This window comes from Chiloscyllium punctatum, unplaced genomic scaffold (genome assembly GCF_047496795.1).
Source record: "Chiloscyllium punctatum isolate Juve2018m unplaced genomic scaffold, sChiPun1.3 scaffold_185, whole genome shotgun sequence".
Taxonomy (NCBI): Eukaryota; Metazoa; Chordata; class Chondrichthyes; order Orectolobiformes; family Hemiscylliidae; genus Chiloscyllium; species Chiloscyllium punctatum.
The window spans coordinates 306,201-322,239 of record NW_027309919.1 but is presented as its reverse complement, the minus strand read 5'-3'; positions in this window follow the sequence as shown (position 1 = coordinate 322,239).

Here is a 16,039-nt window from a genome sequence, read left to right as displayed (position 1 = left end):
CCTTCCACCTTCCTACCCCCTATCTCTTTCCCCCTTCCTTCCACCCCTATCTCCTTCCCCATCTCCTTCCCCCCTATCTCCTTGCCCCCATCTCCTTCCAATTTCTTCCCCCACCTCTTTCACCCCATCTCCTTCGGCCTTCCTTCCCCCATCTCCTTCCCCCACCTCCTTCCACCATCCTTCCCCCGTCTCATTCCCACTGCCTTCCCCCATCTCCTTCCCCCTCTCACCTTCTCCCTTCCTTCCCCCGTATCTCCTTCCCCCTTTCTTCCCCATCTCCTTCCCCATTCCTTACCCCCATATCCTTCCACATCTCCTTCTCCCCTCCTTCCCCCATCTGTTCCCCCTATCTCCTTCCCCCTTCCTACCCCCATCTCCCTCCCTATCTCCTTCCCCCTTCCTACCGCCCCTATCACCTTCCCCCATCTCCTTCCCCCATCTCCTTCCCCCCATCTCCTTCCCCCCATCTCCTTCCCAATTTCTTCGCCCATCTCTTTCACCTCTAATCCTTCCCCCTTCCTTTCCCCCATCTCCACCCCCATCTCCTTCCCCATTTCTTCCCCCATCTCCTTCCCCCTTCCTTCCCCCATCTCCTTCCCCCATCTCCTTCCCCCTTCCATTCCCCTATCTCCATCCCCTATCCCCTTTCCCCTTCCTTCCTCCATCTCCTTCCCACTGATCTCCTTCCCCTTCTTTCCCCCGATCAGCTTCCCCCTATCTCCTTGCGCCTTCCTTCCCCCATCTCCTTCCCCCTCTCGCCTTCCCACTTCCTTACACCCATCTCCTTCCCCCATCTCCTTCCCCCTTCCTTCCCCCCTCTCCTTCCCACATATCTACTTCTCCCTTCCTTCCCCATCTCCTCCCCCATCTCCTTCCCCCTTCCTTACCCCGTATCTCCTTCCCCCGTATCTCCTTCCCCCTTTCTTCCCCATCTCCTTCCCCATTCCTTACCCCCATATCCTTCCACATCTCCTTCTCCCCTCCTTCCCCCATCTGTTCCCCCTATCTCCTTCCCCCTTCCTACCCCCATCTCCCTCCCTATCTCCTTCCCCCTTCCTACCGCCCCTATCACCTTCCCCCATCTCCTTCCCCCATCTCCTTCCCCCCATCTCCTTCCCCCCATCTCCTTCCCAATTTCTTCGCCCATCTCTTTCACCTCTAATCCTTCCCCCTTCCTTTCCCCCATCTCCACCCCCATCTCCTTCCCCATTTCTTCCCCCATCTCCTTCCCCCTTCCTTCCCCCATCTCCTTCCCCCATCTCCTTCCCCCTTCCATTCCCCTATCTCCATCCCCTATCCCCTTTCCCCTTCCTTCCTCCATCTCCTTCCCACTGATCTCCTTCCCCTTCTTTCCCCCGATCAGCTTCCCCCTATCTCCTTGCGCCTTCCTTCCCCCATCTCCTTCCCCCTCTCGCCTTCCCACTTCCTTACACCCATCTCCTTCCCCCATCTCCTTCCCCCTTCCTTCCCCCCTCTCCTTCCCACATATCTACTTCTCCCTTCCTTCCCCATCTCCTCCCCCATCTCCTTCCCCCTTCCTTACCCCGTATCTCCTTCTCCCCGATCTCCTTGCCCCTATCTCTTTCCCCTTCCTTCGACCCCATCCCCTTCAACCCTTATCTCCTTCCCCCTTCCTTCCCCAATCTCCTTACCCATCTCCTTCCCCCTTCCTTCCCCCTTTCTTCCCCATCTCCTTCCCTCTTCCTTCCCCCCATATCTCCTTCCCCCTTTCTTCCTCATCTCCTTCCCCCTTCCTTACCCCCATCTCCTTCCCCATCTCCTTCTCCCTTCCTTCCCCCATCTCTTTCCCCTATCTCCTTCCCCCTTCCTACCCGCCATCTCTTTCCCACCATCTCCTTCCCCCTTCCTACCGTCCCTATCACCTTCCCCCATCTCCTTCCCACATCTCCTTCCCCCCTATCTCCTTCCACCCATCTCCTTCCCCATTTCTTCGCCCATCTCTTTCACCTCTAATCCTTCCCCCTTCCTTTACCCCATCTCCTTCCCCCATCTCCTTCCCCATTTCTTCCCACATCTCCTTCCCCCTATCTCCTTCCCCCTTCCATCCCCCTATCTCCATCCCACTATCCCCTGCCCCCTTCCTTCCCCCATCTCCTTCCCACTGATCTCCTTCCACCTTCCTTCCCCATCTCCTTCCCACCTATCTCCTTCCCCCTTCCTTCCCCCATCTCCTTTCCCCTATCTCCTTCCTTTCCTTCCCCCGTATCTCCTTCTCCCCTGTCTCCTTGCCCCTATCTTCTTCCCCATCTCTTTCCCCCTTCCTTCCCCCAATCTCCTCCCCCATCCACTTTCTTCTTCCTTCTGCCCTATCTCCTTCTCCCCATCTCCTTCCCCCCTCTCCTCTCCCCTATCTCATTCCCCCCTATCTCCGTCTGCCATCTCCTTCCCCCCATCTCCTTCCCCTTCCTTCCCCCCCGTATCTCTTTCCCACCTATCTCCTTCCACCCTATCTCCTTCCCCCTTCGTTCCAACCATCTCCTTCCCCCCTATTTCCCTCCACCCTATCTCCTTCCCCCTTCCGTCCCTCATCTTCTTCCCCCCATCTCCTTGCCCCATCTCTTTCCCACTTCTGTCCCCCCTTCCCTTTCCCCCTGATCTCCTTCACCCCATCTCCTTTCCCTTTCTTCCCCCCATTTCCTCCCCCTTCCTTCCCCCCATCTCCTTCCCCATCTCCTTCTCCCTTCCTTCCACCATCTCTTTCCCCCTATCTCCTTCCCCCTTCCTAACCTCTATCTCCTTCCACATTCCTTCCACCCCTATCTCCTTCCCCCTATCTCCTTCCCCCCTATCTCCTTGCCCCCATCTCCTTCCCCATTTCTTCCCCCACCACTTTCACCCCTATCTCCTTCGTCCTTCCTTCCCCCATCTACTTCCCCCTTCCTTCCCCCATCTCCTTCCCCCTCTCTCCTTCCACCCCTATCTCCCTCCCCTATCTCCTTCCCCCTTCCTTCCCCCCTCTCATTCCCACCTATCTCCTTCCCCCTTCCTTCCCCCATTTCCTCCCCCTATCTCCTTGACCCGTATCTCCTTCTTCCCTATCTCCTTGCCCCTATCTCTTTCCCCTTCCTTCCTCCCCATCCCCTTCATCCTTTATCTCCTTCCCCTTTCCTTCCCCCTATCTCCTTCCCCCATCTCCTTCCCCCTTCCTTCCCCGTTTCCTCCCCCCCATATCACCTTCCCCCTTCCTATCCCATCTCCTTCCCCCTTCCATCCACCCAGCTCCTTCCCCCATCTCCTTCCCCCTTCCTTGCCCCCCTATCTCCTTCCCCACAAATCCTTCCCCCTTCCTTCCCCAACTCCTTCCCCCTTCCTTCACCCCATTCTCTGTGCCCCATCTCCTTCCCCCATCTCCTTCCCCCTTCCTTCACCCCCTATCTCCTTTCCCCCTTCCTTCACCCATCTCCTTCTCCCCATTTCCTTCTCCCTTACTTCCCCCATCTCTTTCCCCCTCCTTCCCCCATCTCCTTCCCCATCTCCATTCACCTTCCTTCCCCCCATCTCCTTCCACCTATCTCCTTCCCCCTTCCTACCCCCACAATCTCCTTCCCTCTCCCTCCCACCATCTCCCTCCCCCTTCCTTCCCCCATCTCCTTCCCCCTTCCTTCTCCCCCTTCTCCTTCCACCCCGATCTCCGTCACCCTTATCTCCTTCACCTCTATCTCCTTCCCCCATCTCCTTCCCCCTTCCTTCCCCCCATCTCTTTCCCCCCATATCCTTCTCCCGTCCTTCCCCCCATCTCTTTCCCGCTATCTCCTTCCACCTTCCTTCTCCCCAATCTCCTTCCCCCAATCCTCTTCTCCCTTCCTACTGCCCTTGTCACCTTCCCCCTATCTCCTACCCACCATCTCCTTCCCCCATCTCCTTCCCCCCATCTCCTTCCCCCATCTCCTTCACCCTTCCTTCCCCATCTCCTTTTCCCTATCTCCTTCCCCCTTCCTTCCCCCCTTCTCCTTCCACCACGATCTCCGTCACTCTTATCTCCTTCCCCCCTATCTCCTTGCCCCCATCTCCTTCCCCATTTCTGTCCCCCCTTCTCCTTCCCCCTGATCTCCTTCCCCCCATCTCCTTCCCCATCTCCTTCTCCCTTCCTTCCCCCATCTCTTTCCCCCTATCTCCTTCCCACTTCCTAACCCCTATCTCCTTCCACCTTCCTTCCACCCCTATCTCCTTCCCCCTATCTCCTTCCCCCCATCTCCTTGCCCCCATCTCCTTCCCCATTTCTTCCCCCACCACTTTCACCCCTATCTCCTTCGTCCTTCCTTCCCCCATCTACTTCCCCCTTCCTTCCCCCTCTCTCCTTCCACCCCTAACTCCCTCCCCTATCTCCTTCCCCCTTCCTTACCCCCTATCTTTCTCCCCTATCTCCTTCCCCCTTCCTACCCCCCATCTCCTTCCCCTCATCTCCTTCCCCATTTCTTCACCCATCTCTTTCATCTCTAATCCTTCCCCCTTCCTTCCCCATCTCCTTCCGCCCATCTCCTTCCCCATTTCTTCCCCCATCTCCTTCCCCCATCTCCTTCCCCCTTCCATCCCCCGATCTCCATCCCCCTACGCCCTTCCCCCTTCCTTCCCCCATCTCCTTCCCACCGATGTCCTTCCACCTTCCTTCCCCATCTCCTTCCCACCTATCTCCTTCCCCCTTCCTTCCCCCATCTCCTTCCCCTTCCTTCCCCCGTATCTCCTTCCCCACTATCTCCTTGTCCCTATCTTCTTCTTTACCATCTCTTTCCCCCTTCCTTCTCCCTATCTCCTCCCCCCATCCACTTCCTTCTTCCTTCTGCCCTATCTCCTTCTCCCCATCTCCTTCCCCCTATCTCCTTTCCCCCATCTCCTTCCCCATTTCTTCACCCATCTCTTTCATCTCTAATCCTTCCCCCTTCCTTCCCCATCTCCTTCCGCCCATCTCCTTCCCCATTTCTTCCCCCATCTCCTTCCCCCATCTCCTTCCCCCTTCCATCCCCCGATCTCCATCCCCCTACGCCCTTCCCCCTTCCTTCCCCCATCTCCTTCCCACCGATGTCCTTCCACCTTCCTTCCCCATCTCCTTCCCACCTATCTCCTTCCCCCTTCCTTCCCCCATCTCCTTCCCCTTCCTTCCCCCGTATCTCCTTCCCCACTATCTCCTTGTCCCTATCTTCTTCTTTACCATCTCTTTCCCCCTTCCTTCCCCCTATCTCCTCCCCCCATCCACTTCCTTCTTCCTTCTGCCCTATCTCCTTCTCCCCATCTCCTTCCCCCTCTCCTTCTCCCCTATCTCATTCCCCCTTATCTCCTTCCCCCATCTCCTTCCCCCCATCTCCTTCCCCTTCCTTCCCACCCGTATTTCCTTCCTTCCCCCCTCTCCTTCCCCGTATCCTTCCACCTTGCCCCCACATCTCCTTTCCCCTCTCTCCTTCCACCTTCCTTACCCACTATCTCCCTCCCCCTATCTCCTTCCCCCTTCCTTACCCCCATCTCTCTCCCCCATCTCCTTCCCCCTTCCTTCCCCCCTCTCATTCTCACTTCCTTCCCCCATCTCCTTCCCCCTCTCTCCTTCCCACTTCCTTACCCCCATCTGCTTCCCCCTATCTCCTTCTCTCTTCCTTCCCCCTCTACTTCCCACCTATCTCCTTCCCCCTTCCATCCCCATCTCCTCCCCCCTATCTCCTTCCCCCTTCCTTACCCCGTATCTCCTTCTCCACGATCTCCTTGCCCCTATCTTTTTCCGCTTCCTTCCTCCCCATCCCCTTCAACACTTATCTCCTTCCCCCTTCCTTCCCCTATCTCCTTCCCCCATCTCCTTCCCGCTTCCTTCCCCCTTCCTTCCCCATCTCCTTCCTCCTTCCATCCCCCATATCTCCTTCCCCCTTTCTTCCCCATCTCCTTCCCCCTTCCTTACCTCCATCTCCTTCCCCATCTCCTTCTCCCTTCCTTCCCCCATCTCCTTCCCCTTTCTCCTTCCCCCCATCTCCTTCCCCATTTCTTCGCCCATCTCTTTCACCTCTAATCCTTCCCCCTTCCTTTACCCCATCTCCTTCCCCCATCTCCTTCCCCATTTCTTCCCACATCTCCTTCCCCCTATCTCCTTCCCCCTTCCATCCCCCTATCTCCATCCCCCTATCCACTTCCCCCTTCCTTCCCCCATCTCCTTCCCACTGATCTCCTTCCACCTTCCTTCCCCATCTCCTTCCCACCTATCTCCTTCCCCCTTCCTTCCCCCATCTCCTTTCCCCTATCTCCTTCCTTTCCTTCCCCCGTATCTCCTTCTCCCCTATCTCCTTGCCCCTATCTTCTTCCCCATCTCTTTCCCCCTTCCTTCCCCCTATCTTCTCCCCCCATCCACTTCCTTCTTCCTTCTGCCCTATCTCCTTCTCCCCACCTCCTACCCCCCTCTCCTCTCCCCTATCTCATTCCCCCCCATCTCCTTCTGCCATCTCCTTCCCCCCATCTCCTTCCCCTTCCTTCCCCCCCCGTATCTCCTGCCCACCTATCTCCTTCCACTCTATATCCTTCCCCCTTCGTTCCAACCATCTCCTTACCCCCTATTTCCCTCCACCCCATCTCCTTCCCTCTTCCGTCCCTCATCTGCTTCCCCCCTATCTCCGTGCCCCATCTCCTTCCCACTTCTGTCCCCCCTTCTCCTTTCCCCTGATCTCCTTCACCCCATCTCCTTTCCCTTCCTTCCCCCCATTTCCTTCCCCTTCCTTACCCCCATCTCCTTCCCCATCTCCTTCTCCCTTCTTTCCCCCATCTCTTTCCCCCTATCTCCTTCACCCTTCCTAACCCCATCTCCTTCCACCTTCCTTCCACCCCTATCTCCTTCCCCATCTCCTTCTCCCTTCCTTCCCCCATCTCTTTCCCCCTATCTCCTTCACCCTTCCTAACCCCTATCTCCTTCCACCTTCCTTCCGCCCCTATCTCCTTCCCCCTATCTCCTTCCCCCCTATCTCCTTGCCCCCATCTCCTTCCCCATTTCTTCCCCCACCACTTTCACCCCTATCTCCTTCGTCCTTCCTTCCCCCATCTACTTCCCCCTTCCTTCCCCCATCTCCTTCCCCCTCTCTCCTTCCACCCCTATCTCCCTCCCCTATCTCCTTCCCCCTTCCTTACCCCAATCTTTCTCCCCCTATCTCCTACCCCTTCCTTCCCCCATTTCCTACCCCTATCTCCTTACCCCGTATCTCCTTCTCCCCTATCTCCTTCCCCACAAATCCTTCCCCCTTCCTTCCCCCCTCTCATTCCCACCTATCTCCTTCCCCCTTCCTTCCCCCATTTCCTCCCCCATCTCCTTACCCCGTATCTCCTTCTCCCCTATCTCCTTGCCCCTATCTCTTTCCCCTTCCTTCCTCCCCATCCCCTTCATCCTTTATCTCCTTCCCCTTTCCTTCCCCCATCTCCTCCCCCATCTCCTTCTCCCTTCCTTCCCCGTTTCTTCCCCCCATATCACCTTCCCCCTTCCTATCCCATCTCCTTCCCCCTTCCATCCACCCAGCTCCTTCCCCCATCTCCTTCCCCTTCCTTGCCCCCCTATCTCCTTCCCCACAAATCCTTCCCCCTCCCTTCCCCAACTCCTTCCCCCTTCCTTCACCCCATTCTCCGTCCCCCCATCTCCTTCCCCCATCTCCTTCCCCCTTCCTTCGCCCCTATCTCCTTTCCCCCTTCCTTCCCCCATCTCCTTCTCCCCATTTCCTTCTCCCTTCCTTACCCCCATCTCTTTCCCCCCTCGTTCCCCCCATCTCCTTCCCCATCACCATCCACCTTCCTTCCCCCCATCCCCTCCCCCCTATCTCCTTCCCCCTTCCTACCCCCACAATCTCCGTCCCTCTCCCTCCCACCATCTCCTTCCCCCATCTCCTTCCCCCTTCCTTCCCCCCATCTCCATCCCCCCATATCCTTCTCCCTTCCTTCCCCCCATCTCTTTCCCCCCATATCCTTCTCCCTTCCTTCCCCCCATCTCTTTCCCGCTATCTCCTTCCACCTTCCTTCTCCCCAATCTCCTTCTCCCAATCCTCTTCTCCCTTCCTACTGCCCTTGTCACCTTCCCCCTATCTCCTACCCACCATCTCCTTCCCCCCATCTCCTTCCCCCCATCTCCTTCCCGCTTCCTTCCCCATCTCCTTCCCCCTATCTCCTTCCCCCTTCCTTCCCCCTTCTCCTTCCACCCCGATCTCCGTCACCCTTATCTCCTTCCCCCATCTCCTTGCCCCCATCTCCTTCCCCATTTCTTCCCCCACCTCTTTCACCCCTATCTCCTTCGTCCTTCCTTCCCCCATCTACTTCCCCCTTTCTTCCCCCATCTCCTTCCCCCTCTCTCCTTCCACCCCTATCTCCCTCCCCCTATCTCCTTCCCCCTTCCTTCCCCCCCTCTCATTCCCACCCATCTCCTTCCCCCTTCCTTCCCCCCCTCTCATTCCCACCCATCTCCTTCCCCCTTCCTTCCCCCCTCTCATTCCCACCTATCTCCTTCCCCCTTCCTTCTCCCCATTTCCTTCTCCCTTCCTTCCGCCCATCTCCTTCCCCCCTCCTTCCCCCCATCTCCTTCCCCATCTCCATCCACCTTCCTTCCCCCATCTCCTTCCCCCTATCTCCTTCCCCCTTCCTACCCCCACAATCTCCTTCCCTCTCCCTCCCACCATCTCCTTCCCTCTTCCTTCCCCCATCTCCTTCCCCCCATATCCTTTTCCCTTCCTTCCCCCATCTCTTTCCCCCATCTCCTTCCCCCTTCCTTCTCCCCAATCTCCTTCCCCCAATCCTCTTCTCCCTTCCTACTGCCCTTGACACCTTCCCCCTATCTCCTTCCCCCATCTCCTTCCCCCATCTGCTTCCCCCTTCCTTCCCCATCTCCTTCCCCCAATCTCCTTCGCCCTTCCTTCCACCTATCTCCTTCCCCATCCCCTTCCCCCTTCCATCCCCCATCTCCTTCCGACCTATCTCCTTCTTCCTTCGTTCCCCCATTTCCTTCCCCCTATCTCCTTCCCCTTCCTTCCCCCGTATCTCCTTCTCCCCATCTCCTTCCTCCCCGCTCCTCCCCCACTACCTCAATACCCCGCTCCTTCCCCCATCTCCTTCCCCCTTCCTCTTCCCTATCTCCTTCCCCCATCTCCTTCCACCTTCCTTTCCCCTCTTCTCCTTCCCACCATCTCCTTCCCCCTTCCGTCCACCCTATCTCCTTCTCCCCATCTCTTTCCCGCACTCTCCTTCTCCCCTATCTCCTTCCCCCTATCTCCTTCCCTCTTCTGCTTCCCCCATCTTATTCCCCCATCCCCTTCCCCCCTTTCTCCTTCCCCCATTCTTCCCCCATCTCCTTCCCCCTTCCTCCACCCCATCTCCTTCCCACATCCTTCCGCCCATCTCCTTCCCCCATCTCCTTCCACCTTCCTTCCCCCATCTCCTTCCTTCCCTCCATCTCCTTCCCCCTTCCTTCCACACTATCTCCTTCCCCAATCTCCTTCCCCCATCCCCTTCCCCCTTCCTTCCTCCATCTCCTTCCCCCATCTCCCCATTTCCTTCCTTCCCCCCATCTCCTTCCCCATCTCCATTCACCTTCCTTCCCCCATCTCCTTCCCCCATCTCCTTCCCCCTTCCTACCCCCACAATCTCCTTCCCTCTCCCTCCCACCATCTCCTTACCCCTTCCTTCCCCCATCTCCTTCCCCCTTCCTTCCCCCCCTTCTCCTTCCACCCCGATCTCCGTCACCCTTATCTCCTTCACCTCTATCTCCTTCCCCCATCTCCTTCCCCCTTCCTTCCCCCCATCTCCTTCCCCCCCATATCCTTCTCCCTTACTTCCCCCATCTCTTTCCCCCTATCTCCTTCCCCCTTCCTTCTCCCAATCTCCTTCCCCATCTCCTTCCCCCTTCCTTCCCCATATCGTTCCCCTATCTGCTTCCCCGTTCCTTCCCCCCCTTTTCCTTCCACCCCGAACTCTGTCACCCTTATCTCCTTCCCCTCTATCTCCTTCACCCATCTTCTTCCCCCTTCCTTGCCCCCATCTCCTTCCCCCCATATCCTTCTCCCTTCCTTCCCCCCATCTCTTTCCCCCTATTTCCTTCCCCCTTCCTTTCCCCCAATCTCCTTCCCCCAATCCTCTTCCCCCTTCCTACTGCCCTTGTCCCCTTGCCCCTATCTCCTTCCCCCATCTCCTTCCGCCCATCTCCTTCCCCCATCTCCTTCCCCCTTCCTTGCCCCCATCTCCTTCCCCCCATATCTTTCTCCCTTCCTTCCCCCCATCTCTTTCCCCCTATTTCCTTCCCCCTTCCTTCCCCCCAATCTCCTTCCCCCAATCCTCTTCCCCCTTCCTACTGCCCTTGTCACCTTCCCCCTATCTCCTTCCCCCATCTCCTTCCGCCCATCTCCTTCCCCCATCTCCTTCCCCCTTCCTTACCCATCTCCTTCCCCTATCTCCTTCGCCCTTCCTTCCCCCTTTCTTCCCCATCTCCTTCCCCCTTCCTTACCCCCATATCTCCTTCCCCCTTTCTTCCCCATCTCCTTCCCCTTCCTTAACCCCATCTCCTTCCCCATCTCCTTCTCCCTTCCTTCCCCCATCTCTTTCCCCCTATCCCCTTCCCCCTTCCTTCCCCCAACTCCTTCCCACTGATCTCCTTCCACATTCCTTCCCCATCTCCTTCCCACCTATCTCCATCCCCCTTCCTTCCCCCATCTCCTTCCCCCATCTCCTTCCTTTCATTCCCCCGTATCTCCTTCTCCCCTATCTCCTTGCCCCTATCTTCTTCCCCATCTCTTTCCCCCTTCCTTCCCCCAATCTCCTCCCCCCATCCACTTTCTTCTTCCTTCTGCCTTATCTCCTTCTCCCCTATCTCCTTCCCCCCTCTCCTTCTCCCCTATCTCATTCCCCCCCATCTCCTTCCCCCATCTCCTTCCCCCCATCTCCTTCCCCATCCTTCCCCCCGTATCTCCTTCCCACCTATCTCCTTCCACCCTGTCTCCTTCCCCCTTCGTTCCAACCATCTCCTTCCCCCCATTTCCCTCCACCCCATCTCCTTCCCCCTTCCTTCCCTCATCTGCTTCCCCCTATCTCCTTGCCCCATCTCATTCCCACTTCTGTCCCCCCTTCTCCTTCCCCCTGATCTCCTTCACCCCATCTCCTTTCCCTTCCATCCCCCCATTTCCTTCCCCTTCCTTCCCCCCATCTCCTTCCCCATCTCCTTCTCCCTTCCTTCCCCCATCTCTTTCCCCCTATCTCCTTCCCCCTTCCTAACCCCTATCTCCTTCCACCTTCCTTCCACCCCTATCTCCTTCCCCCTATCTCCTTCCCCCCTATCCCCTTGACCCCATCTCCTTCCCCATTTCTTCCCCCACCACTTTCACCTCTCCCCTATCTCCATTCGTCTTTCCTTCCCCCATCTCCTTCCCCCCTCTCTCTTTCCACCCCTATCTCCCTCCCCCTATCTCCTTCCCCCTTCCTTACCCCCTATCTTTCTCCCCCTATCTCCTTCCCCCTTCCTTCCCCCTCTCATTCCCACCTACCTCCTTCCCCCTTCCTTCCCCCATTTCCTCCCCCTATCTCCTTACCCCGTATCTCCTTCTCCCCTATCTCCTTGCCCCTATCTCTTTCCCCTTCCTTCCTCCCCATCCCCTTCATCCTTTATCTCCTTCCCCTTTCCTTCCCCCTATCTCCTTCCCCCATCTCCTTCCCCCTTCCTTACCCAGTATCTCCTTCTCCCCCATCTCCTTGCCCCTATCTCTTTCTGCTTCCTTCCTCCCCATCCCCTTCATCCTTTATCTCCTTCCCCTTTCCTTCCCCCTATCTCCTTCCCCCATCTCCTTCCCCCTTCCTTCCCCGTTTCTTCCCCCATATCTCCTTCCTCCTTCCTATCCCATCTCCTTCCCCCTTCCATCCACCCAGCTCCTTCCCCATCTCCTTCCCCCTTCCTTGCCCCCTATCTCCTTCCCCACAAATGCTTATCCCTTCCTTCCCCAACTCCTTCCCCCTTCCTTCACCCCATTCTCCGTCCCCCCTATCTCCTTCCCCCATCTCCTCCCCCCTTCCTTCCCCCTTTCTTCCCCATCTCCTTCCCCCTTCCTTCCCCCCATATCTCCTTCCCCCTTTCTTCCCCATCTCCTTCCCCTTCCTTACCCCATCTCCTTCCCCATCTCCTTCTCCCTTCCTTCCCCCATCTCTTTCCCCCATCTACTTCCCCCTTCCTACTCCCCCATCTCTTTCCCACCATCTCCTACCCCTTCCTACCGCCCCTATCTCCTTCCCCCCATCTCCTTCCCCCATCTCCTTCCCCCTATCTCCTTCCCCCCATCTCCTTCCCCATTTCTTCGCCCATCTCTTTCACCTCTAATCCTTCCCCCTTCCTTTCCCCCATCTCCTTCCCCCGTCTCCTTTCCTATTTCTTCCCACATCTCCTTCCCCCTATCTCCTTCCCCCTTCCATCCCACTATCTCCATCCCCCTATCCACTTCCCCCTTCCTTCCCCCAACTCCTTCCCACTGATCTCCTTCCACATTCCTTCCCCATCTCCTTCCCACCTATCTCCTTCCCCCTTCATTCCCCCATCTCCTCCCCCCATCTCCTTCCTTTCCTTCCCCGTATCTCCTTCTCCCCTATCTCCTTGCCCCTACCTTCTTCCCATCTCTTTCCCCCTTCCATCCCCCAATCTCCTCCCCCCATCCACTTTCTTCTTCCTTCTGCCCTATCTCCTTCTCCCCATCTCCTTCCCCCCTCTCCTCTCCCCTATCTCATTCCCCCCCATCTCCTTCCCCCATCTCCTTCCCCCCATCTCCTTCCCCTTCCTTCCCCCATCTCCTTCCTTTCCTTCCCCCGTATCTCCTTCTCCCCTATCTCCTTGCCCCTATCTTCTTCCCCATCTCTTTCCCCCTTCCTTCCCCCAATCTCCTCCCCCCATCCACTTTCTTCTTCCTTCTGCCCTATCTCCTTCTCCCCATCTCCTACCCCCCTCTCCTTGTCCCCTATCTCATTCCCCCTTATCTCCTTCCCCCATCTCCTTCCCCCCATCTCCTTCCCCATCCTTCCCCCCGTATCTCCTTCCCACCTATCTCCTTCCACCCTATCTCCTTCCCCCTTCGTTCCAACCATCTCCTTCCCCCCTATTTCCCTCCACCCCATCTCCTTCCCCCTTCCTTCCCTCATCTGCTTCCCCCCTATCTCCTTGCCCCATCTCATTCCCACTTCTGTCCCCCCTTCTCCTTCCCCCTGATCTCCTTCACCCCATCTCCTTTCCCTTCCTTCCCCCCATTTCCTTCCCCTTCCTTCCCCCATCTCCTTCCCCATCTCCTTCTCCCTTCCTTCCCCCATCTCTTTCCCCCTATCTCCTTCCCCCTTCCTAACCCCTATCTCCTTCCACCTTCCTTCCACCCCTATCTCCTTCCGCCTATCTCCTTCCCCCCATCTCCTTGCCCCCATCTCCTTCCCCATTTCTTCCCCCACCACTTTCACCCCTAACTCCTTCGTCTTTCCTTCCCCCATCTACTTCCCCCTCCCTTCCCCCATCTCCTTCCCCCTCTCTCTTTCCACCCCTATCTCCATCCCCCTATCTCCTTCCCTCTTCCTTACCCCCTATCTTTCTCCCCCTAACTCCTTCCCCCTTCCTTCCCCCCTCTCATTCCCACCTATCTCTTTCCCCCTTCCTTCCCCCATTTCCTCCCCCTATCTCCTTACCCCGTATCTCCTTCTCCCCCATCTCCTTGCCCCCATCTCCTTCCCCATTTCTACCCCCACCACTTTCACCCCTAACTCCTTCGTCTTTCCTTCCCCCATCTACTTCCCCCTCCCTTCCCCCATCTCCTTACCCCTCTCTCTTTCTACCCCTATCTCCATCCCCCTATCTCCTTCCCCCTTCCTTACCCCCTATCTTTCTCCCCCTAACTCCTTCCCCCTTCCTTCCCCCCTCTCATTCCCACCTATCTCCTTCCCCCTTCCTTCCCCCATTTCCTCCCCCTATCACCATACCCCGTATCTCCTTCTCCCCCATCTCCTTGCCCCTATCTCTTTCCGCTTCCTTCCTCCCCATCTCCTTCATCCTTTATCTCCTTCCCCTTTCCTTCCCCCTATCTCCTTCCCCCATCTCCTTCCCCCTTCCTTCCCCGTTTCTTCCCCCATATCTCCTTCCTCCTTCCTATCCCATCTCCTTCCCCCTTCCATCCACCCAGCTCCTTCCCCATCTCCTTCCCCCTTCCTTGCCCCCTATCTCCTTCCCCACAAATCCTTCCCCCTTCCTTCCCCAACTCCTTCCCCCTTCCTTCACCCCATTCTCCGTCCCCCCTATCTCCTTCCCCCATCTCCTTCCCCCTTCCTTCGCCCCCTATCTCCTTTCCCCCTTCCTTTCCCCATCTCCTTCTCCCCATTTCCATCTCCCTTCCTTCCCCCCATCTCCTTCCCCCTCCTTGCCCCCATCTCCTTCCCCATCTCCATCCACCTTCTTTCCCCCCATCTCCTTCCCCCTATCTCCTTCCCTCTTCCTACCCCAACAATTTCCTTCCCTCTCCCTCCCACCATATCCTTCCCCCTTCCTTCCCCCATCTCCTTCCCCCTTCCTTTCCCACCATCTACTTCCCGGCTATCTCCTTCCCCCTTCCTTCTCCCCATGTCCTTCTCCCCATCTTCTTCCCCCCACCTTCTCCCGTATCTCCTTCCCCCATCTCCTTCGCCCCATCTCCTTCTCCCCATCTCCTTCGCCCCGCTCCTAGCCCCCTATCTCCTTCCCCCATCTCCTTTCCCCTCTCCTTCACCCATCTCCTTCCCCCATCTCCTTCCCCCTTCCTTTCCCCATCTCCTTCCCCTATCTTCTTCCCACCTATCTTCTTCCTCCCCTCTCCTTCCCCCCATCTCCTTCCCCCTTCCTTCCCCCCAATCTCCTTCCCCCAATCCTCTTCCCCCTTCCTACTGCCCTTGTCACCTTCCCCCTATCTCCTTCCCCCATCTCCTTCCGCCCATCTCCTTCCCCCATCTCCTTCCCCCTTCCTTCCCCATCTCCTTCCCCCTATCCCCTTCGCCCTTCCTTCCCCCTTTCTTCCCCATCTCCTTCCCCCTTCCTTCCCCCCATATCTCCTTCCCCCTTTCTTCCCCATCTCCTTCCCCTTCCTTACCCCATCTCCTTCCCCATCTCCTTCTCCCTTCCTTCCCCCATCTCTTTCCCCCTATCTACTTCCCCCTTCCTACTCCACCATCTCTTTCCCACCATCTCCTACCCCTTCCTACCGCCCCTATCTCCTTCCCCCCATCTCCTTCCCCCATCTCCTTCCCCCTATCTCCTTCCCCCCATCTCATTCCCCATTTCTTCGCCCATCTCTTTCACCTCTAATCCTTCCCCCTTCCTTTCCCCCATCTCCTTCCCCCGTCTCCTTTCCTATTTCTTCCCACATCTCCTTCCCCCTATCTCCTTCCCCCTTCCATCCCACTATCTCCATCCCACTATCCCCTTCCCCCTTCCTTCCCCCAACTCCTTCCCACTGATCTCCTTCCACATTCCTTCCCCATCTCCTTCCCACCTATCTCCTTCCCCCTTCCTTCCCCCATCTCCTCCCCCCATCTCCTTCCTTTCATTCCCCCGTATCTCCTTCTCCCCTATCTCCTTGCCCCTACCTTCTTCCCATCTCTTTCCCCCTTCCTTCCCCCAATCTCCTCCCCCCATCCACTTTCTTCTTCCTTCTGCCCTATCTCCTTCTCCCCTATTTCCTTCCCCCCTCTCCTCTCGCCTATCTCATTCCCCCTTATCTCCTTCCCCCATCTCCTTCCCCATATCTCCTTCCCCATCCTTCCCCCCGTATCTCCTTCCCACCTATCTCCTTCCACCCTATCTCCTTCCCCCTTCGTTCCAACCATCTCCTTCCCCCCTATTTCCCTCCACCCCATCTCCTACCCCCTTCCTTCCCTCATCTGCTTCCCCCCTATCTCCTTGCCCCATCTCATTCCCACTTCTGTCCCCCCTTCTCCTTCCCCCTGATCTCCTTCACCCCATCTCCTTTCCCTTCCTTCCCCCCATTTCCTTCCCCTTCCTTCCCCCCATCTCCTTCCCCATCTCCTTCTCCCTTCCTTCCCCCATCTCTTTCCC